Genomic DNA, 21,073 nt, shown 5'->3' with positions numbered 1-21,073 from the left:
ATCTTCCAATGACTTTCTAACTTCACATTCTACTAGGTAGAGTTGCTTATATTTTTCCAACTATGCTTTATTAGAATCTTCTTGCAAATTTTTCATTTTGGAGAGTTCAGATTCCAAGTCTTTAATTCTGAGTTTCATCTGTTGGAATTCAGCTTGTGTCTAAGGCACATTGAAAAAGATAACATTTTTAAAATAATCATTAACCTTGAAAATTATACTTGTTCCCTTTACTTTTGAGTCAGTGATTCAAAGAGTGATTTCAAAGGTGAAAAAAAAAAAAAAAGAGCGGAAGTTTAAAACAATTATTGTTAATGTGAAGTGAATTAAATCTGAATTATAAAATTAAAGTGGAATCACTGTTATAGTAGTACTTATATAATCTGATAATTCAAAGAATAAGAGGATCAACTTAAAATTTTAAAAATTGAACAAGACAACTTAAGAATAATTCAAGAGGATGGTACCAGTTTTAAACCACAATATTTTCTTTTCTTCCTAATGACCTTGTTTTTTTACCAATTGGTCTTATAAGTAAAAGGATTCTCTAGTGAGAATCATTCTGAAAGATCAATTTAGTGATAACTGTGATGGAAACTGAAATATTTAAAGGGAAAACAAATGCCTCCCTTCCTTCCAGAAATCTACAAAACTAACTGCTCTAAGGGAGGTAGAGGAAACACGTAAACTGTATAGATCTAAAATGTAATGTACAGTGAAAGTGAATTCAAGCATATGACAGATCAACAAATTAACCTGCAAAAATAGGTTGAATTCTTTTCATTTCTCTACAAGATCCTGTCTCACTCTTTCTTCAATCTCCTGCTGATATTGCTCTCCTTGAATGTGTTCTATCATATTCATTTCTATATGACTTCTGAGGTTCACTACTTCTTACTCCAACTTCTTTTTCTTCTTCCCTAGTTTTTTACATTTCTTTTGCATTAGTTTCATAGATAATAACTCCTGTTGAAAAACTTGATTTTTTGCATCCAGGTGCAGACATTTTGAAGATGTGGTTTCCAGCTCTGCTGGAAAATCATCAGTCTTCAAGAATAAAAAGATACTCTTTGCTAGTGAAGAAAGTGGACTGAGCACAGCCTAACTCAAATCCAGGATCAAATAAATATGACGGTATCTGTATTATAGAATGTAGGACCAGAGATTACTCAGAGAATCAAGAAAGAAGTTCAAACCAAGAGTCACAAAATATGTTCTTCACTGTCATCTTTGTCACACAACAATTGCACTTGATTTTACGCTTTTATTGTTCTACAATAATGTTTTTCTTTTTCTTCATAAAATGACTACAAGTCACCTCTTAGTAGAATGTCTGTTACTCCTCCCCCATTTTAATATAACAGGATTTTAAAGAAGTTTGAGGGATATTGTATTGAGTTATCTAGGGCTAAGTTAATAAGTCCCTCCTAAAAGAAGACCGTGAGAATAAGACTCTAATTAATAAATCTTATAAATATGGATTCTAATCCCATAAGCCTTTTTCTGAAGTACAAAGACTTTTTGCTAATTTGAATTGCATTCCAAAGAGAATTATTTTCAAAGTTAAAGAAATCCCATTTCCTAACAGTTTACAAAGATGATCCACACATTTTTCTGAACAGCAACAATAAAAAATGCCTCATTCTTGTAATCCTTTGTTACTGCCCATTTATACAAGACAAGTGATGTGCATATCAATAAATATTTGCTATTAGACCAATGTATACTTAGCCAAGATTCCCCCTCATGCAAGAAATGTCAACAGTGTAAAATTAGGGGCTAAACTGTTCCTCAGAGTCTAGGTAACAAGCGCTAATGTGAAAAGGCTCAAAGAGCTGGACAGTCACAAAAGCTCCATGAAGGATGAGAGACTGGGTGCCAGGTCACAAATAATGAAGGACTACCGAAGAGGAAAAGAAACTGTAAAGACAGAAAGGACAGTCTGAGCAAGGGCCAAGAAAAGGTGAAATCAGCCAGCTAACTTTGAGGATAAGATACAATCACAGGGAAATAAAAACATGTGCACACAGAATTATGGAAATCAATGTTCAAAACAGCATTATTAATAGTCTCAAAGCAGAAACAACCCAAAGCTCCATCAAGTGATGATGGATGCATGGCTTAGCTTACTGTTGACAACCAACAGAAATGGCAAAACTGATACTTGTTATCACATGGATGAACTGTGAAAACATGACATCAAATGAGCAAAGCTCATCACAAAGGAGCATATAGCATGATTCCATTTATATAAAACACTGAGGACAGGCATGTCTACAGAGACAGATATTAGATGGGGGGTTGCCTGTGTCTGAGAGAGATGGGAGGCCACAAGTGGTGGATAAGGGATGCAGGGTTTCTTTTAGCGAGTGATGGAAATGCTCTAAAATTGACTGTAGTCACTGGTTACACCTCTCTAGCCTAAGAGATACTGAACTACATATGTTGAGTGGGTGAATTCTATGATATGTCAATTATATCTCAATAGCTTTTAAAAAAAAAATCCAATGGCAGGATCCAGATAACCTTCTTAATTCTCTAGTTTGGATGTACGTATTCTACACCATCTGTGTACCTCCATGCTTTTACAATATCCTTAAAATGAAAAGGAAAGAAGGCAATGCCTAAACTTCAACTGGTTTGTATAATACCCTTTCTGCACAAGTTATTCTGAAATCCATGAAATAAATATATACAGAACTCTACAGCCATTCACAAAAGGAAAGATGAGAAATTATAATTTTCTGAATGTTCCATTAAATTTATATTATCCTCTGATTTTAATCTGGCTTGCCTCATCATGGTAATACAGCTATCACTTTTAAAAGTATTGTTTCAAAGGAAGAAAAGGCTCTCAACTTGTGTGAATAATGAGGCACAATTCTCAACTTTCCTAAGGATAAATAATATAAGGAAAAAGTAATATAATGCAAATGGTAGGATGAAAGTCAGAGTTTAAGGAACGAGTGCATTATAAAGATAAGAAAACTATAGTAAGTTACTTGTAACAAAAATACAGAAGAAAGCTGACCATGAAAACGAGTGCCCTAAAACACTTTATCCTACATATTAACTGTTAACACGTTCAATTTCATACATACCTGACTTGTGAGTTGACGTAGTTGTAGTAGTTTACAATTGTTCTTCAAATCCTGTGCCTCAGCTTCTAACTTAGCACAATAACATGACATGACTTTCAGTGAAGCCTCCGACATAGACTGCTTTTTTACAGTGTCATCCAGTTCTTGTTGAAGTTGTCTCACACCTGCCTAATAAGATGCTCTGTCACTGAGTTTATCAAATCACTTTACTATTATGTTAGGTTAATAATAGATAACTCCAACATATGAACTTTGAAAACCATCACCACAGACAGCAACTCACCTTCTTTTTCCTCCTCACTGACTCTGGTTATAGACACAGAAGGGGCCACCCTCCAGCCTTCCTGATATTAAGTTACTCAGACAAAGGATGTGGCCCCAATGTCCACACCCTGCCCCTACCAATAAATCTGCAGAGCTTCACCACCTCACGTCCAGAAAGAAATGAGTGTGTAGGTGGGAAAAGTGATGGAAAATTCCACACTGTGGAAAGTGTGGAAATATTTTCCTTTCCTTTTTTATTAGAAGCTTTGATTAACTCAGAGATCTTCACATATTCCAACCATTGCTCAGATCTTTCCAATAGATTCCTACCTCAGCAGAAAAATGAGGCCATTACCTTGTGGCTTATCTATTTTATATCTAGTAGTGTGTCTATATTAATCCCAAACTCCTAATTTATCACTCCTCCCCACCTTTGCCCTTAGCTAACCGCTTTCCTCAATATTTTGTAGTCACCTACCTGGGAAAAGGAACTGAAAAATAATGGATGTAGTGTACAAGTAACTGAATCAACTTGCTCTACATCTGAAACTAACACAAAATTGTAAATCAACCATCAGTTCAGTTCAGTTCAGCCACTCAGTCGTGTCCAACTCTTTGCGACCCCATGAACTGCAGCACACCAGGCCTCCCTGTCCATCACCAACACCCAGAGTTCACTGAGACTCATGTCCATTGAGTCAGTGATGCCATCCAGCCATCTCATCCTCTGTCGTCCCTTTCTCCTCCTGCCCCCAATTCCTCCCAGCACCAGAGTCTTTTCCAATGAGTAAACTATTCACATTAGGTGGCCAAAGAACTGGAGTTTCAGCTTTAGCATCATTCCTTCCAAAGAAACCCCAGGGCTGATCTCCTTCAGAATGGACTGGTTGGATCTCCTTGCAGTCCAAGGGACTCTCAAGAGTCTTCTCCAACACCACAGTTCAAAAGCATCAATTCTTTGGCACTCAGCTCTCTTCACAGTCCAACTCTCACATCCATACATGACCACAGGAAAACCATAGCCTTGACTAGACAGACCTTTGTTGGCAAAGTAATGTCTCTGTTTTGAATATGCTATCTAGGTTGGTCATAACCTTCCTTCCAAGGAGTAAGCGTCTTTTAATTTCATGTCTGCAGTCACCATCTGCAGTGATTTTGGAGCCCCAAAAAATAAAGTCTGACACTGTTTCCACTGTTTCCCCATTTATTTCCCACGAAGTGATGGGACCAGATGCCATGATCTTCGTTTTCTGAATGTTCAGCTTTAATCCAACTTTTTCACTCTCCACTTTCACTTTCATCAAGAGGCTTTTTAGTTCTTCTTCACTTCCTGCCATAAGGGTGGTGTCATCTGCATATCTGAGGTTATTGATATTTCTCCTGGCAATCTTGACTCCAGCTTGTGCTTCTTCCAGCCCAGTGTTTCTCATGATGTACTCTGCATATAAGTTAGATAAGCAGGGTGACAATATACAGCCTTGATGTACTCCTTTTCCTATTTGGAACCAGTCTGTTGTTCCATGTCCAGTTCTAACTGTTGCTTCCTGACCTGCATACAAATTTCTCAAGAGGCAGATCAGGTGGTCTAGTATTCCCATCTCTTTCAGAATTTTCCACAATTGATTGTGATCCACACAGTCAACGGTTTTGGCATAGTCAATAAAGCAGAAATAGGTGTTTTTCTGGAATTCTCTTGCTTTTTCCATGATCCAGTCGATGTTGGCAATTTGATCTCTGGTTCCTCTGCCTTTTCTAAAACCATCCTGAACATCAGGAAGTTCACGGTTTGCATATTGCTGAAGCCTGTCTTGGAGAATTTTGAACATTTCTTTACTAGCATGTGAGATAAGTGCAATTGTGCAGTAGTTTGAGTATTCTTTGGCATTGCCTTTCTTTGGGATTGGAATGAAAACTGACCTTTTCCAGTCCCGTGGCCACTGCTGAGTTTTCCATATTTGCTGGCATATTGAGTGCATCAGTTTCATAGCATCATCTTTCAGCATTTGAAAGAGCTCCACTGGAATTCCATCACCTCCACTAGCTTTGTTCATAGTGATGCTTTGTAAGGCCCACTTGACTTCACATTCCAGGATGTCTGGCTATAGGTCAGTGATCACACCATCGTGATTATTCCAATATAAAAGAAAAATGCAATTTAAAAAATGAGGTTGCTCCCATGGCCTTCAAGGAGCCTCGACAACCTGGCCTCTACCTTCTTCCAGATCGCAGCTCCTACAACCCTCTCTCTGACTCACTCCATTCCTGCTGCTCATGAATCCTGCTGTCCTTCATTTTTAGAGGACAAGTTTGTATTCAAATGATAGTAATTGATACTTAAAATGAGAATTATGAGCACATTGTTTGTAAAAATGTTAAGTAAATCATAAATAGCATTGGGAAGATTAAATCAAGAATAGTTTTGCTAAAGCTCACCACCTGAGTCCCAAATTATGATTTAATGATAAGTAGATGCATTTGAAGAGTTGGGAGGCTTAAAGAATAAATTATTCAAGGCTAAAATGTTTCCCATATTAACTCAAATTGACATGAATAAAAATAAAATTCTACCAACAAAGATAACAAAAAGCTATACTGAAGCAAAAGTATGATATATAAAATACAGCCTCTGGGAAATCTGGAATTGACTATCAAGATAATCCAGGTAACTGAAGCTTCATTTCAAAATATTTATTTCAGGTTTGAGCATTTCATTTATCTTCTTTGTCATGATACTGAAATGTGGTAACATAAAGATTAAAATTATTACCTTAATAAAGAGTAAATTACCAGTACCTGTCTATGTTAACAATTTAGAACTAAATCTCTTAACATTTCATAAACGACACAATGTCCCTACTCAAAGTAAAGGATTTCTTTGGTCTAATTTTTATTTGCTGGATACAAGGTATGCTTTTAGGTTGGTTGAGAGGCCATAGATTCACAGCCTGTGTATTTTTGTATTCAACTAGATTCAACATTTTGGAGAAGGCAATGGCACCCCACTCCAGTACTCTTGCCTGGAAAATCCCATGGATGGAGGAGCCTGGTAAGCTGCAGTCCATGGGGTCGCTAAGAGTTGGGCACGACTGAGCGATTTCACTTTCACTTTTCACTTTCATGTGTTGGAGAAGGAAATGGCAACCCACTCCAGTGTTCTTGCCTGGAGAATCCCAGGGACAGGGGAGCCTGGTGGGCTGCCATCTATGGGGTTGCACAGAGTCGGATACGACTGAAGCAACTTAACAGCAGCAGCAGCAGCAGATTCAACATTTAGCCAGAATCAAGAATCACTTTGAACTTTCTTTTAGGAAGTCTGAGGATTATTTCTCCTTCTGGATACTCATTTCTCCTTCTGCTTTCTTATTTTCGTGCCAATACATTCTCTCTTTTAAATGATTCCATTCCTTGATGAACTCCTTGTTTCTTTTCTCAAGCATCAGACCTTGTTTGTCACGTTCGGCCTGAAGTTTTCTCACGATCTGCTGAAACTGGTCTTGGATGCTAATGACCATCTTCTCTTTACTGTTGGCTCTGTTTCATGCATTACCTGGAATGCATGCATTACCTGTAATTTTCACTCTGGAGTTGAGATAATCTGTCCTCTAAGGATTCCTGCTTTCTAAGGTATGTATTCACTTTGCTTTGTTCATTCTGATACATGTGTTCAGTTTCCTGCTTTTGACACTCTGATTGGCTTAGATCTCTCTGGACACATTCTAACATCAAAGTCTTTTCTCTAAGATCATCTCTCGTGTGATGCAGCTTGATTTTCATCTTATTGAATATACTTTCCACTGTAGGTAGTTGCTGGGAAAGCGTCTCGTTGTTAGCCACATCATACTTCATTTTGTCCCGCAAACATAACCACTCATCTCTTGCTCTCCAGAAGGCAAGTTCCAGATCTCTTTTTGATGTCTGACCTTGATCATGATCATGTAAGGCAGCAGCCAGTCTAGAACGGTAGGATTTCACTTCTGTTTCCAGTCTTTGTTTGCTCTCTTTTTCATTCTCCAGCTTAGTGTTTAGCACTGTATTCTCAGCTGTCTGAGCATTAAGCTGGCCTGTATAGTGGGATATAGTCTTTGTTAACGTTTCCTCATTCAGTTTTATTGCCTTTTGAAGATCATCATTCTTTACTTTGAGAATGTCAATGCCCTCAAAATAGTTCTCTTCTTTTTCCGGTGCTGATTTTTCAGTGCATCTATCTCCAGTCTTAGCATGGCAATTTCCTCCTGCAACATGTGCTTTTTGTGCAACAGGTCTTTTGTTTCTTTGCAACTATCATAAACCTAGGTGAAACAAAGGAGATGTTTAGCTAGTACTCAGTAAACTGACATTCCATGATTTCTTCTGAAATGAAAGACTAACTTGTATGTTTATACAATGAGAAGACTGCACCAAGTGTGTCTCCAACAGGAAAAAATAGGGTTCAATACAAATCTCAGACTTTATACAAGCATAAATTCCCAAAGGTTCAGAAATTTAATGGAAGACAATGAATCCACGAAAGTCAAAAAGAAATCCCAAGAGACTTTTCAAGAAGCTCAGAACTGAAAAGGCTTCTCTCTGAACTACAACAAACCCAGAAGGCTTAAAATAAAATATTCATAGATCTGACTGCACTTAAAAATTGCATCTGATGTGGAATATTTATATAATGGAAAACTAGTAAGCCATAAAAAAGAATGAAATCATTCTATTTGCAGCAACAGGGATGGACCTAGACATTATCACCCTAAGTGATGTAAGTCAGACAAAGACAAGTATTATATCATACTGCTTATATGTAGAATCTAAAATGAACCTATTCACACAACAGAAAGAGACTCATAGACACAGAAAACAAACTTATGGTGACCACAGGGGAAAGCCGGGTAGGGGAAGGGATAAATTAGGATGTTGGGATTAACATACACATACTAGTATATACAAAATAACCAACAGAGATCTGTACAACATAAGGAACTACACTTAATATTCTACAAGAAGAATCTGAAACAGAATATGTGTGTACATGTGAGTGTGTGTGTGAGTAAGTGTGTATGTGTATTAGTCACTCAGTCATGTCCAACTCTTTGGGACCCCATAGACTATAGCCTACCAGGCTCCTCTGTCCATGGAATTTCCCAGGCAAGAATAGTGGAATGGGTAGCCATTTCCTTCTCCAGGCTGCTGCTGCTACTGCTGCTAAGTTGCTTAAGTCGTGTCTGACTCTGTGTGACTCCTTAGACTACAGCCCAACAGGCTCCCCCATCCCTGGGGTTCTCCAGGCAAGAACACTGGAGTCGATTGTCTTTTCCTTCTCCAGTGCATGAAAGTGAAAGTGAAGTTGCTCTGTTGTGTCTGACTCTTAGAGACCCCACGGACTGCAGCCTACCAGGCTCTTCTGCCCATGGGATTTTCCAAGCAAGAGTACTGGAGTGGGGTGCCATTGCCTTCTCCACCTTCTCCAAGGGATCTTCCAAACCCAAGGACTGAACCCAGGTCTCCTGCATTGCAGGCAGATTCTTTACAGTCTGAGCCAGCAGGGAAGCCCCATTTATATAATATACACACACATATACATATATATTTGAATCACTGTGCTGTATACCTGAAACTAACAGAATATTGTTAATTAACTATAATTCAATAAACAACACCACTTTCTAGGTTTATAAACACTGCATTTGATACCTCCTATACATCTACTTCACAGTAAGAGCCTTAACTCTGTATAAATAGACTAAATTTTGTACAAAAGTTTTTCCTTGAGAATATGCTAACTTCTAACATTTTAATAGGCAACTACAAGAATTATACCTATACTGTACCTGAATTATACCTATACCTATACTGACAACTGTACTAGGCACTTCTACAAACATTAATTAACTCATTAGCTGTAATGATTCTGGAAAGGAAAAAGTTAAAAATATGAGTAAGCTGCAGCCTTTCCCCAGGTCTTTGGACTCTACTAGTCTTCTTACATCAAACCACATGTCTCTAGTACAAACATATCAATACAAAATAAGCTTCCTATTTCATTCATGGTACATACACTAATGGTAAATAAGCTAAAATTTAGAAAGCTCTTAGAAAACTATGAGATAATTTGCTGCTGCAATAACTTTCATTATCTCTCCATAATGTTTAAAATAGTAAGATGGGGAAAATACAATGAAAAACACTTAATAACTATCACTAAATATATATTATGTCATATCTATCACTGTTTTCAAAAGTTCCTTGTACTGAAATAGGACACTCACATAGCAGAGTGCTCATTTTCTCACAAGTAGAAGAATCACACCCACAATGTGGTTTCTGAACTGCCTATAGTTTCCTCTTTACCATTAGGGAAAGTGATAAACTAACCTAATGATCAATTGAGGAAGTGAAATCATTACCAAAACCCAGAATATCTTTAATTGGTAGCAAGAGTCCGCCCCCTCCCCAACTTGGTGTGGGGGAGGCACTTTTATAAGTTTATTCTAAAGAAACAAATTTTTAAAGTGTTCAAAAGTGTTTCTACAACTGATGTGGCAGCTTTTTACAAAATGAAAAACAGTAAATGATGTGAAAAGGTCTTTGACAGGGTATTGGTTAAAGAAATGACAGTGGAGCCAAGAATGGACTCTAATTCAGACACTGAAGGTGATGACGTGCATGGAGTGACTGACACCTTCACTCCAAAGCAGAGGGACTTGGTAGACCACACACGGTCTTCCTTGCCTAAATCACAATCAGGATGCCAGCTCCTCTGAGATAGTCACAGAAAATTTGAGATTGATTCCTATGGAAATATTAAAGGCCTCTCCTTGGATGAGGCCATCGTATGTCACCACCTGACTGCTCTAAACAAATGGATTTGCATTAAAAATACTACTTTCCCGAGCTCTTCCTGACACCTTTTCATTGTGGGAGATCTGCTGCTAGGACCTCGGGGATGGACCCAGTCCATGTTTGAGAGAGACATCGGGTGTGGAAGCAAATTCCTCTGCTGTGAGATGCCACTCAAAAACTCTGCAGAAGGAAGGACAACCAACTTCAAGAGTGTCTGGTTTCTACCAACTGCTGGAAAAAAAATCCTGCACCTCTCGAGGATGCCAGTTAACATCTGTCCTTGATTACTCTGCTGTGAGGGAGAACACAGCTGGGAAAGCTGGAGCCTGTTCTGAGCTGTTCATGGGGCAGGAGGGCTGATGGGCACAGAGGGAGAGGGGTCCACGACCCTCAGCCACCTGCCAGATTGAAGACCAGAGGCAACTTGATGTAAAATTAGGCACGATGGTCCCTCCCAGCACCCCTTCTCTTCTAGACCTATTCACTCATGAATGGTCAGTCAAGGCTGAAGGATCGGTTGCCTGAGGTGCACTGAGAGCTTAACCTCCAGTTTCTACACCATTCTCAACCCTCTAGTTTCTCAGGATCTATTGTGTGAGCTACTGCTGTGACCTCTTCCTCCCTTTGCTCGAAAAAGTGCACCTAGCATGTCAGGATCATGCAATTCTTATTTCTGGCCTTGTTACTTTGGGAACTTTGAATTTCTTTTCTTTTGTTTTTAACAATTTACCTAAAATTTCCCATAACACTAAACAAAATAACACTAAATAAATTATATTTTTAAAGGGGATATTATAAATAATATTGATAAAATCATATTAGAAATTTGAAATTTTCACCAAAGATTACTCTACCTGATTCAGATTATTTCTCTCAGTCTTCACTTTCACTTCTACTGCTTGGAAAATGAGTTCTAGGTGCTGTTTCACTTCAACTTCTTTACTATATCGGTCTTCTTTTCTTCTTAAATGCTCCCTCATTTTTTCATGCAACATCTTGGCATTTCTTCTGTTCTCTTCTTCTTGCTTTAAGGTGAATCTGAAAAATTTAAAACTCTTCTTAGAAAATCATGAGATTATTCACTGTTGCAATAACTTTTGTTCCCTTTTCACAATTTTTAAAATAGTAAATTTGGGGGGAATGCAATATAATGGTCACTGTTCTAAGACAGAGGGTTAAGAATAAAATGCATAAATTTTGTTTTCATCTTCTCTTGAGACAAATGGCTACTTCATAAATCTGTGGGTGGGAGTGTAAAGTAATATAAACTTTCCTAAAATAGTTTAGAAATATAGATCACAGACCATTTTTAAGTTCTCATACTTTGACCAAATTATAGGATATTATTAAAGAAAATGTATTTAAAATAATTAGAAAGGTAAAAATGAATTTATAGAAAAGGAGTTCCTTGCAGTATTAAATAGAATATAGAAAAGTGAAAAACAACTGAAAGTCAATTTGGTAAATATTTAATGGGGTTTCCATTATGGTGGACTTCTGTACACTCATGAAAATGATGATTTGGAAAACTATACATTAAGTTATTAGAAGCATTCACTGTTAAGAACCTGCTATATTATTTCCAAGAATTTCACACTCCACAATACTAGTAACACTTTCTCCCCTGTAAAATCCTAGAGGATAAGTTAGTCCTTATAACACGTCTACGTCTCTGCAATATTAAAGGAAACAATAGTTCAAATATTTCTTTAAAAGTGAGGTGTACAGTACCTCAAGCTGCTGAGCTCTTGTTCCCACTCCACTTTCTGTTGCTCTAACTGTAATTCCACTTATTTGGTTTCTGACAGCTCTTTTTGTAGCCCATTAACCTTACTTTTCTTTCTGTAAAAGTCTCCTCTAAGTAGTTCACAGTGGCTTCTTTGAAAATCTACTAATCTTTCCTGCAAAAGAATTGCATCCTGAATTTTCAACAAGCTAACAGAATCTGCATGATGAAGAAAACAAAGATAGAAACAAACAAAAAAAAATATATGAGTAATTTTTGAGCATAAAGGACTGTGCCTTTCACGTTCACTCATCCACTCACTGAACAAGTATTAAGGGTCTATAATGTGGAAGACATTATACTAAAGCTCTGCAAATGAAACAGATGCTCCTGGGTCTTGTTTAGCTTGAAGTCTAGTAGAAGACGAAGACAAATAAAATAATTATGAACTTAGATAGATGCTCTAAGGAAAGAGAGTTCTATGATCACATAACAGAACTTGGCATAGACTGGGTCCAGGAAAGATTTCCCTGGGGAAGAGATGTCACATTGAGAAATGAAGGATGAGCAGGAAGTAGTAAGTAGAGTAGGAAGAACAACCCTGTGGACAGTCTCCAGCTGCCATTATGTTTTTAACCAATACAGAGTGAACAGCTACTGATTTACCTTCTTGAGTGGAGCGAGCAAAAATAACACGGACAAAATACATGAAATAATGATTTTCATGACAAAGAACTTCAGGGAATGAAATACAATGATCCTGGAAACACATGAGGTTAGCCTAAGGAATGCCCCACTTCACTGCCTTGAGAGAATTTCCAGGCCCCAACACAGGGAGAAGGAATGGAAGCTGAGTTAACCAGACTCCCTGACAGGAGGTGATGAAACTGACAGTCTGGTGAACTGTGGTGAAAGTGGGCAGAGATCACAGATCAGAACCACGGAGAGGAGAGAGTGGAACAGAGAGAAAAATGACCCTGGAGATCTAAGGAGGAGCCCCTCAGGTATTCAGCAGAGGAACAAACAGAGCCCATCAGGGAGAAACCACATGAGACCAGGGAGAAACCATCTGAAAAGACTATAGGAACCTGTGACTGGTGCTCACTCAGTCCCAGGAATTCTATCTATTCTCATGAGCCAGGCTGGAAAATTCCTAGGTACCAGCAGAATGAACAGGGTAGTCAGCAAGGTCTTGCCTCCAAGGCAGGAAATAATCAGCCCTAGTCCCAGAGCCCCTCTGGAAACACCTAATGAATCATGAGAAGCAAGAGCAAAGAAGGATCTCTGGAAAACTCTCAATATTTGGAAACTAAATCACACGGATCTAAATAATCCTTGGATCAAAAAGGTAATGAAAAGAGAAAATGCAAAGTATTTTGAACTGAGGGAAAATGAAAATGCTAAGACCAGCAGACATTTTAGGGAACTGACAAGCTGATTCTAGAATTCATGTAGAAAGAAGGGTGAAAACTAAAACCAGATGGAATCACACAATTGTGACCTTTAACCACACAGCAAAGAGAGGCAACAGTTGGGCTTGAAGCAAGGGGGTAGCATGATGAGACCTGAATGTTTAAAAATAGGCAATAATTACAGTTGCTGTGCAGACTGAGGTTCTGCCAGGTGGAGTGGCAGGGAAAGAAGTCCTGAGATTATTTCAGTTACTCTAGGAGGAAAATGATGCTGGCCTGACCACGGGTGAAGGCACAGAAAAGAAGAAGAGTCAACAGAAGGTACAGTGAGTGAGATTATCATAGGCCTGTGGCTCAGAGTATACACTCACTTTCATGTCCTTTTAATGTAAAACAAACTTCTGAGATGCACAGCACTGTAGCATATCCCTGGCTCTAGAGCAGTACTGACAAGGTGTGCATATATCACTAGGCTATACACAGACAGGCTTTCCATTAACATTTACACTGCGGTCCTACTTTTATACCCCATGTTGAGAGGTTCTACTTGGAACATGGAATTCGTAAAGCACGTCACCATCCTCAGAAACAGTCTCGGACGACTGAGTTAAGTCATCCAGTTTGTTCACGTAATTAATTTGTTCTTTGACCTACACATAAACAATACTGTTTCACAATGTGCTTAAAATATGCATAAATACACAAAGTGTACAGAGGTGATAAATCTCCGTATCAAAACAAAAACAGACATTTCTTAAAAGAAGAGATTTTTATCAAAAGGATAACTTTATCAACAGTGTTTCTAAATGATGTGTTCAGAGTAAACTTCTCTACAACAAAGGAAGATTTTCTATTTTATCACTATTCCTTTGGCAAAGTATTTTCGACAAGGATAATATTTTTGACAGTTCATTTTTTTTTTTTTTTTTTTTTTTTTTTACTATGCCTTCTTCTTTTCATATGGTGTTTTCCTTGCAGGCCTAAAAGAACAAATGATTCTTTTCTGGCTAATATTAAATATTCAAAAATACAAACAATACCTAAACTTTTCTTTTTTATATAAACTCTTTGCATTGGCAAGTAATTGTCTATAAAGGATGCAGAAATAAATAAGAGCAGCATTAAAGGACACAGAAAATATATCAGTAATTTGTGAAAGACTGCTAATAATGTTTTTCTATTGAATATAAATAAAATATCCCCCCTTTCCCTGGAATCTATAAACAACTATGAGGTTAGTATGATGTGATGTTTCAGCTGTTGCTACTGCTAAGTCACTTCAGTTGTGTCCGACTCTGTGTGACCCCATAGATGGCAGCCCACCAGGCTCCCCTGTCCCTGGGATTCTCCAGGCAAGAACACTGGAGTGCGTTGCCATTTACTTCTCCAATGCATGAAAGTGAAAAGTGAAAGTGAAGTCGTTCAGTGGTGCCCGACTTTTAGCGACCCCATGGACTGCAGCCCACCAGGCTCCTCCGTCCATAGGATTTGCCAAGCAAGAGTACTGGAGTGGGGTTCCATTGCCTTCTCCGATGTTTCAGAGCACCTTACAAAGTCATAGCTACTCATCATGGTACTATCAATTAGAATCATCAAGGAATGACCATATCCTATTCAGTATAGCCTAAGTGTTTGTAAATTCACAATTATGTACTTTTTGAAAATCTATATATGATAGAATTAACTTAAGCAATCATCTGCATATTCCATTACATAGACATATTACACTTCAGAACCAATGAACAAGCCCTTACCATAAAACTATACATGAACAGAAGTAGAATGCACAATTAGTTCACTGTAATAGTTTAAAGATAATGCCATACAATCCATAAGCTTTCTAGTATTGGAAATGCAAACAAGACTAAACTAAATAAATATGCCATCTGCAGGCTCATTTCCAATCGCATGCTGCTGCTACTGCTAAGTCACTTCAGTCGTGTCTGACTCTGTGTTACCCCATAGACAGCAGCCCACCAGGCTCCCCCGTCCCTGGGATTCTCCAGGCAAGAACACTGGAGTGGGTTGCCATTTCCTTCTCCAATGCATGAAAGTGAAAAGTGAAAGTGAAGTCGCTCAGTAGTGTCTGACTCCTAGCAACACCATGGACTGCAGCCTACCAGGCTCCTCCCTCCATGGGATTTGCCGGGCAAGAGTACTGGAGTGAGTTGCCATTGCCTTCTCCCTCCAATAGCATACACACTCTAAAAGCTCCCTTCTTAACATAAAACAAGTAACACCTGTGAACTCCACATTCCTCTTCAGATACCATCCAGTTCTTCATTGCCTGTCCCAATAACATTCCCTACTGAATGTTTACATGTATTCATTACAGTCCAGCTTCCAAGGGGACTATTTATTGAAATGACTTCCAGCCAAAGGCACTGGTCCTCACCTTAACCTTTCAGCAGTGTTCGTCCACGAGAGTTGAGCAATCTCTTGTCTTGGCCTGAGCACCGTATAATGCTGCTCTATTTCCAGAATAAGTATTCAGTGCTAATATATCTTCCCCTACAAACAAGGAATCTGGAGAATGTACCTGTCATCACCCTGATCCACTTCCCTTAAAATGCTGTCATCATTCACATGCAGCAGACCACTAGTCAGTGAATCGGTCTTTTCAAATATGGTGCAATCACACATTCTTCTGGTGTCCATTTGTCATCGTGCTTTTTCTTTACTTCCTTCCTGTGCACACCAGGATTGCTACTTTAAAAAGTCCACACAAAAAAAGCCAATGTTTTCTAATAATTCAACTGATAAAGAGTAAAAAACAACCAATTCTTATAAAATTCCAACTCTTACCCATCTTAAGTCATTTATTAATTCACAAGACAGTTATATAGTACCAACCATATGCAAGAAAACAAATTCTTCCTTCAAACACAGATATGATTATGATACAATATGATATATAAAACTTGACATATGAAAGTGATAAGTGAAATAAGGAAGGATTTGCAGAAGAAGTGAAGAGAGGAGGTCATGAGAAACAGAAAAGGGAGAAAATCATCCTACTTGGAGATTCTAATGTGAGCACAAACATCAAGCACAGGGCATCTGGCTTGTTTCCGAGGAACCTGGAAGGAAGAGCACAAAATACATGGAAGAAAGTAGAGAGATGCATCTGGAAAGACACTGAGAAGAACCTCAAGGGCCACACTGAAAACCTGGAGTCCACTGGCTAAGCACCTTGACTCTTAGACATGGGAGTCATAAATAGATTTACACTATATTTTTTTGTTTTGCTTCTAAATATAATAATGGTGAATTTAAGGACTTCCCTGGTGGTCTAGTGCTTAGGAGTCCACCTACCAATAAAGGGGGAAAGTGTTCCATTCCTGGTCAGAGAAGATCCCTCATGCTATGGTACAACTAAAGCGTGCTCCACAGCTACTGAAGCCAGCACCCTAGAGCCCACGCTCAGCATTCAGAGAAGCCACCACACTGAGAAGCCCAAGCACTGCTGCGGCAAAGATCCAGCGCAGCCAAAAATAAATGAAAAAGAGAATTCACAGAAAAAAAGCCACTCTTAACTTAGGTAGTATTTTAAATGACATGAGGCACATATACCATGAAAGAAGAAACCAAGGAAATATTTGGCCAGGGGAGGAAAGCTCCCTTTTAAACCACCCATATGATCCAGCGACAGCAGCATCACGGCTGAAAGACCAATGCCTCATCGGTTCTCCCGCCACCATCAGCAATTTGGCCTCCCTCCATGGACTTACTCAAAGTGCTAGGAGAGAAAATCCTGCCAGCCAAGAGTACTCTTTCCAGAAAAGTTGTCTTTCAGAAATGAAAGAGAAATAAAAACTGTCCCAAACAAAGCAAACCTAATGGAGTTTATCACTACTAGTCCCGCCTCATGAGAAACGCTGAAAGACGTCTTCAAACTGAAACGAAAGGATGTTCATTAGTGACAAAACAAATTTAAATATACAACACACTGATTAAGGCAAATATGCAGTCAAATCCAGAATACTCTAATATGTAACATGGTGGTATGTTAAAAAAGGAACTCTAGTAATAAGGCTAAAGGACAAGAATATAAAAATAACTATATCTCTAGTTAAATATAAAATGTGTACATCACAAACATTAGTTCAAGTTAGAAATTATTTTATAGGAACATAACAAGGGCCGTGCTGTTAAATATTGATATAGGGTTACCTATCAGAACCCTCATTCTGCATAGCAGGAAACTCCTGGTTGCTGTTTCCTCCACTCTTTCTGTGCTGAAACAATCCACTCTCATCAGCAGCATCACATATGTTCTCTGATACTTCCACTTCACTACCTTTGTGCTTCTTTTCTTCTTCAACCTTTAATGGAAGTTTGAACTAAGAATAATTGCTATGTATTGATTACAAAGATCTTTGTTTTCAATTTTATTATTTGACTCAGTGCTCACCCTGAATTTAAGTGATAAAAATATTTTTGTGTTTACTTTAATTTTATCACTTACAAGTCACTGAAATTTTTGTAAAATCTGCTCCTTTCTGTTTGAGGAAAAGAAACAAAATTCCCCAAAATTTCAAAAATGGCTTTCTTAATAAGATGTGATTATTCATATTCAGTCTTCCCAGTCATCTGACTGGCAGAGACAGAGAGATAAAAAGACAAAGACACAAAATCTGTCCTCTTTGGTCTTTACTACCACTACCGGGATTTTCCATTAAACAGCCAGATGTAGAGGATGTGACACCTTCGGACCTCAGAAAGGAAAAATTCTTCTCTCTGCACTAAAGCTATTCTTTCCCCTCTGCCTTTCACAATTCTTTTTTCACTTGGATCCGGGAGATAGCAAAAAAGTGACGGTGTTTGCTAAATTAAATGAACCAGAGTTTACCAAAACACAAGGAGCAGAATGAAACTGAGGAGTTGTTAGTGTGGAATTCTGGAATATAAGTAATGCTTCCCAATTCCACATTCAATAACCATCAAACCTTACAGCTAGAGGGTATAGAAATAATTACCTAGTATTGCCCCACTATTTACCAAAAACAGCAATAAAGTAAAAAAAAAAAAAGTTCAAGGTTTTGTTTAAGGCCCCTAAACTGGCACTCCCCAGCATTTTATGGCATCAAAAGAGATGATACAATTCTGGAATGTTGAATGTTTTATATTATCAAATGAATTCATCAGATTAATCAGATAAGTTAAAAGCATGACTTTGGCACAGTAACTCAATGCCTTAGTTGGGGGTAGGGCTCATCTCCTTTTTTTTTTTTTTTAAACAGGAGAATACATAATTTTTTTTTTTTAATCTTTTTATCTTTTGTTCAAATTCAGTCAAAACACGTCTTACACAAAAGAGCAAACAAACAATTTTAAAAACCTATTACTGAAGAAAGAAAAATCTCACAGCATCTCAGAACTCAGTCTTCTCCTTTGTAGATAAACACTTAATTTTTTTTTTCTTTTTTGCTCAGGGTTTATACTGCCTATGGGCTTCCCTGGTGGCTCAAATATTAAAGAATCCACCCTCAATGGGGAGCCCTGGGTTCAATCCCTGGGTTAGGAAGATCCTCTGGAGAAGGGAATAGCTAGCCGCTCTGGTATTCTTTCTGGCCTGGGGAATTCCATGGGCAGAGGAGCCTGGCAGGCTACAGTCCAAGGGTTCGCAAAGAGTTGGACATGACTGAGCAACTTTCACACACACACACACACACACACACAATCTATGTAACAAAATCACACATGTCAAAACTTTCTACATTTTAGTAAACAACATAATGGAAAGGTCTGTCTCAAAAGAAACATCTGAGAGTGCTGATTAAAGCATATTGGGAGCACACATATTTGTTATTAAAAAGATCCTGAAGAGGCCATGCTGGAAATCTAAGTGCCCAGCGATTGCAGAAAGCAGAGAAGATCACACATATTCAACCACAATGAAGAGATTAGAGGGAACACATGTGCATGTCCCATCTCTCAGTCAGTGCTTTATTCCCATCCTATGGAAATATAACATATTTAACCCAACAGAGTTAAAGGGGAAAAAAAGACACAAAACCTTAGCTGATTATTCTTCTTAAGCAATTTCCTTGGTGCTTATTCTGGCTCAGAAGACCACATGGTACATAGCTAAATGAGTTTCCCAGTCCATATGAAGACGGACAGAGAAGAATTAGATATGAGAATTTATTGAAGGACAAAAGCCATGAAAATAGTTTCCTGAATACCTGTTATTGAGATAATAATTGATTTCTACACAATTACCTCTTTGGATTACCCTGCTTTATTCATAAATGGAAAATCAAAATGGACCATATCATCAAGAAAGAGAAAAACCAAGGCAAGAGAAAATGAGAAACTCTTTGGAAGTTAGATTTTCTCTTTTTCCAGAGCCAGCAGCTCTACTTGAAACATGTCTATTTCATTCGTAAACCTCTGCATATCCTTCTCTAATTCTTCATTTACATACACTTCAGATACGCTGTGACTATTGGGTGGAGGAGAATTCCCATTTTCTAATTCGGGTTCCATGCTTTTATTGTTACTAGCACTGCAATTATCTGCATGCAGTGGCTTCTGGAACCAGTCCTGTATTGCTTTATTTTTCAGAACAGTATTTTAACAACAGCAAGGAAAACGTGAATTTTTATTTGAATTCTATGTTTCATCTTGCCAGAGTAGACAAGCCACAGACTAGAATGACATGCCTGTTCCATGTCAAATTTCCAATTAGTGGGATCTTGCCTCATATTTTGTGACATTTGCATATCAATCTCTTGGTCTTTCACTTTGAATATAAATACTGGCTCCCCTACTTTTTTAATTTTCTGTATCATTATAAAAATTCTCCTCAATTTTCATAAACACATGTTCAATGTCTGGTTGACAATTTTCAAAGTCTATTTATTTTCAGGGAAATAAAGTTTTGAAGATGACAGACAAATCTATCCAAGGGACCCAGAGTTTACAGACCATGGAAAAACATTTTTGAGACTAGGTTTTTTTTTTTTTTTTGTTCAGGAAATTATTGGAATACTAGAGAGACAGATACTCCAAATTCATATTTTTCCTCACAATCAAGTATATTATTTGTGAGATTAGGAGTTATTTCCTTTTGAATTGCTACTTCTTTAGGGTTATCACATAGTGGATCTTCCTGAGGAGAAATGGTAATTTGGTATTCCTCACAAAATTTAACTGATCTTCCACTTTAACTCATTTGTGATGGGTGTTAACTTATCTTTCCATTCTAATTTACCTTGTTTGATACACATTTTCTCATACAGTACTACACCAGATAATGAAATTTAAAGTTTTACATAACTGTGCATGGTTATTCTCATATTCATCAAATTTTTCTTGTACTTTCTCTGTTATCATTTCAAAGTCTAGTTCTCTTGACAGATCTTCATGTTTAGTTAAAATTACTTAGAATGTTTAGATAAAAGACATAATCCTCATTTAAAACAGAGATCTAAAACATTGTATGAAATGACAGATTAAATCAATCTTAATCTTCAGCTGAATATTTACTTCTTTAAGAACTACTTCCAATGACCTGAAAACTTGAACAAACCATTTGGGAAATACCAGATGTCACCAGTTTCAGTTCAGTTCAGTTTAGTCACTCAGTCGTGTCTGATTCTTTGTGACCCCATGAATCACAGCACGCCAGGCCTCCATGTCCATCACCAACTCCCAGAGTTCACTCAGACTCATGTCCATCGAGTCAGTGATGCCATCCAGCCATCTCATCCTCTGTTGTCCACTTCTCCTCCTGCCCCCAA

At 38.0% G+C, this 21,073-nt stretch overlaps 1 pseudogene; it reads right to left on the bottom strand.

Moving 5' to 3' along the window:
• The window catches only part of LOC112577705, a 48,663-nt pseudogene that overhangs the window by 8,452 nt on the left and 19,138 nt on the right, over positions 1 to 21,073 (bottom strand).

The sequence above is a fragment of the Bubalus bubalis genome, chromosome 20, assembly GCF_019923935.1.
Source record: "Bubalus bubalis isolate 160015118507 breed Murrah chromosome 20, NDDB_SH_1, whole genome shotgun sequence".
Classification (NCBI taxonomy): Eukaryota; Metazoa; Chordata; class Mammalia; order Artiodactyla; family Bovidae; genus Bubalus; species Bubalus bubalis.
The sequence above is the reverse complement of the archived record's forward strand: the minus strand, read 5'-3'. Positions and strand labels throughout refer to the sequence as shown.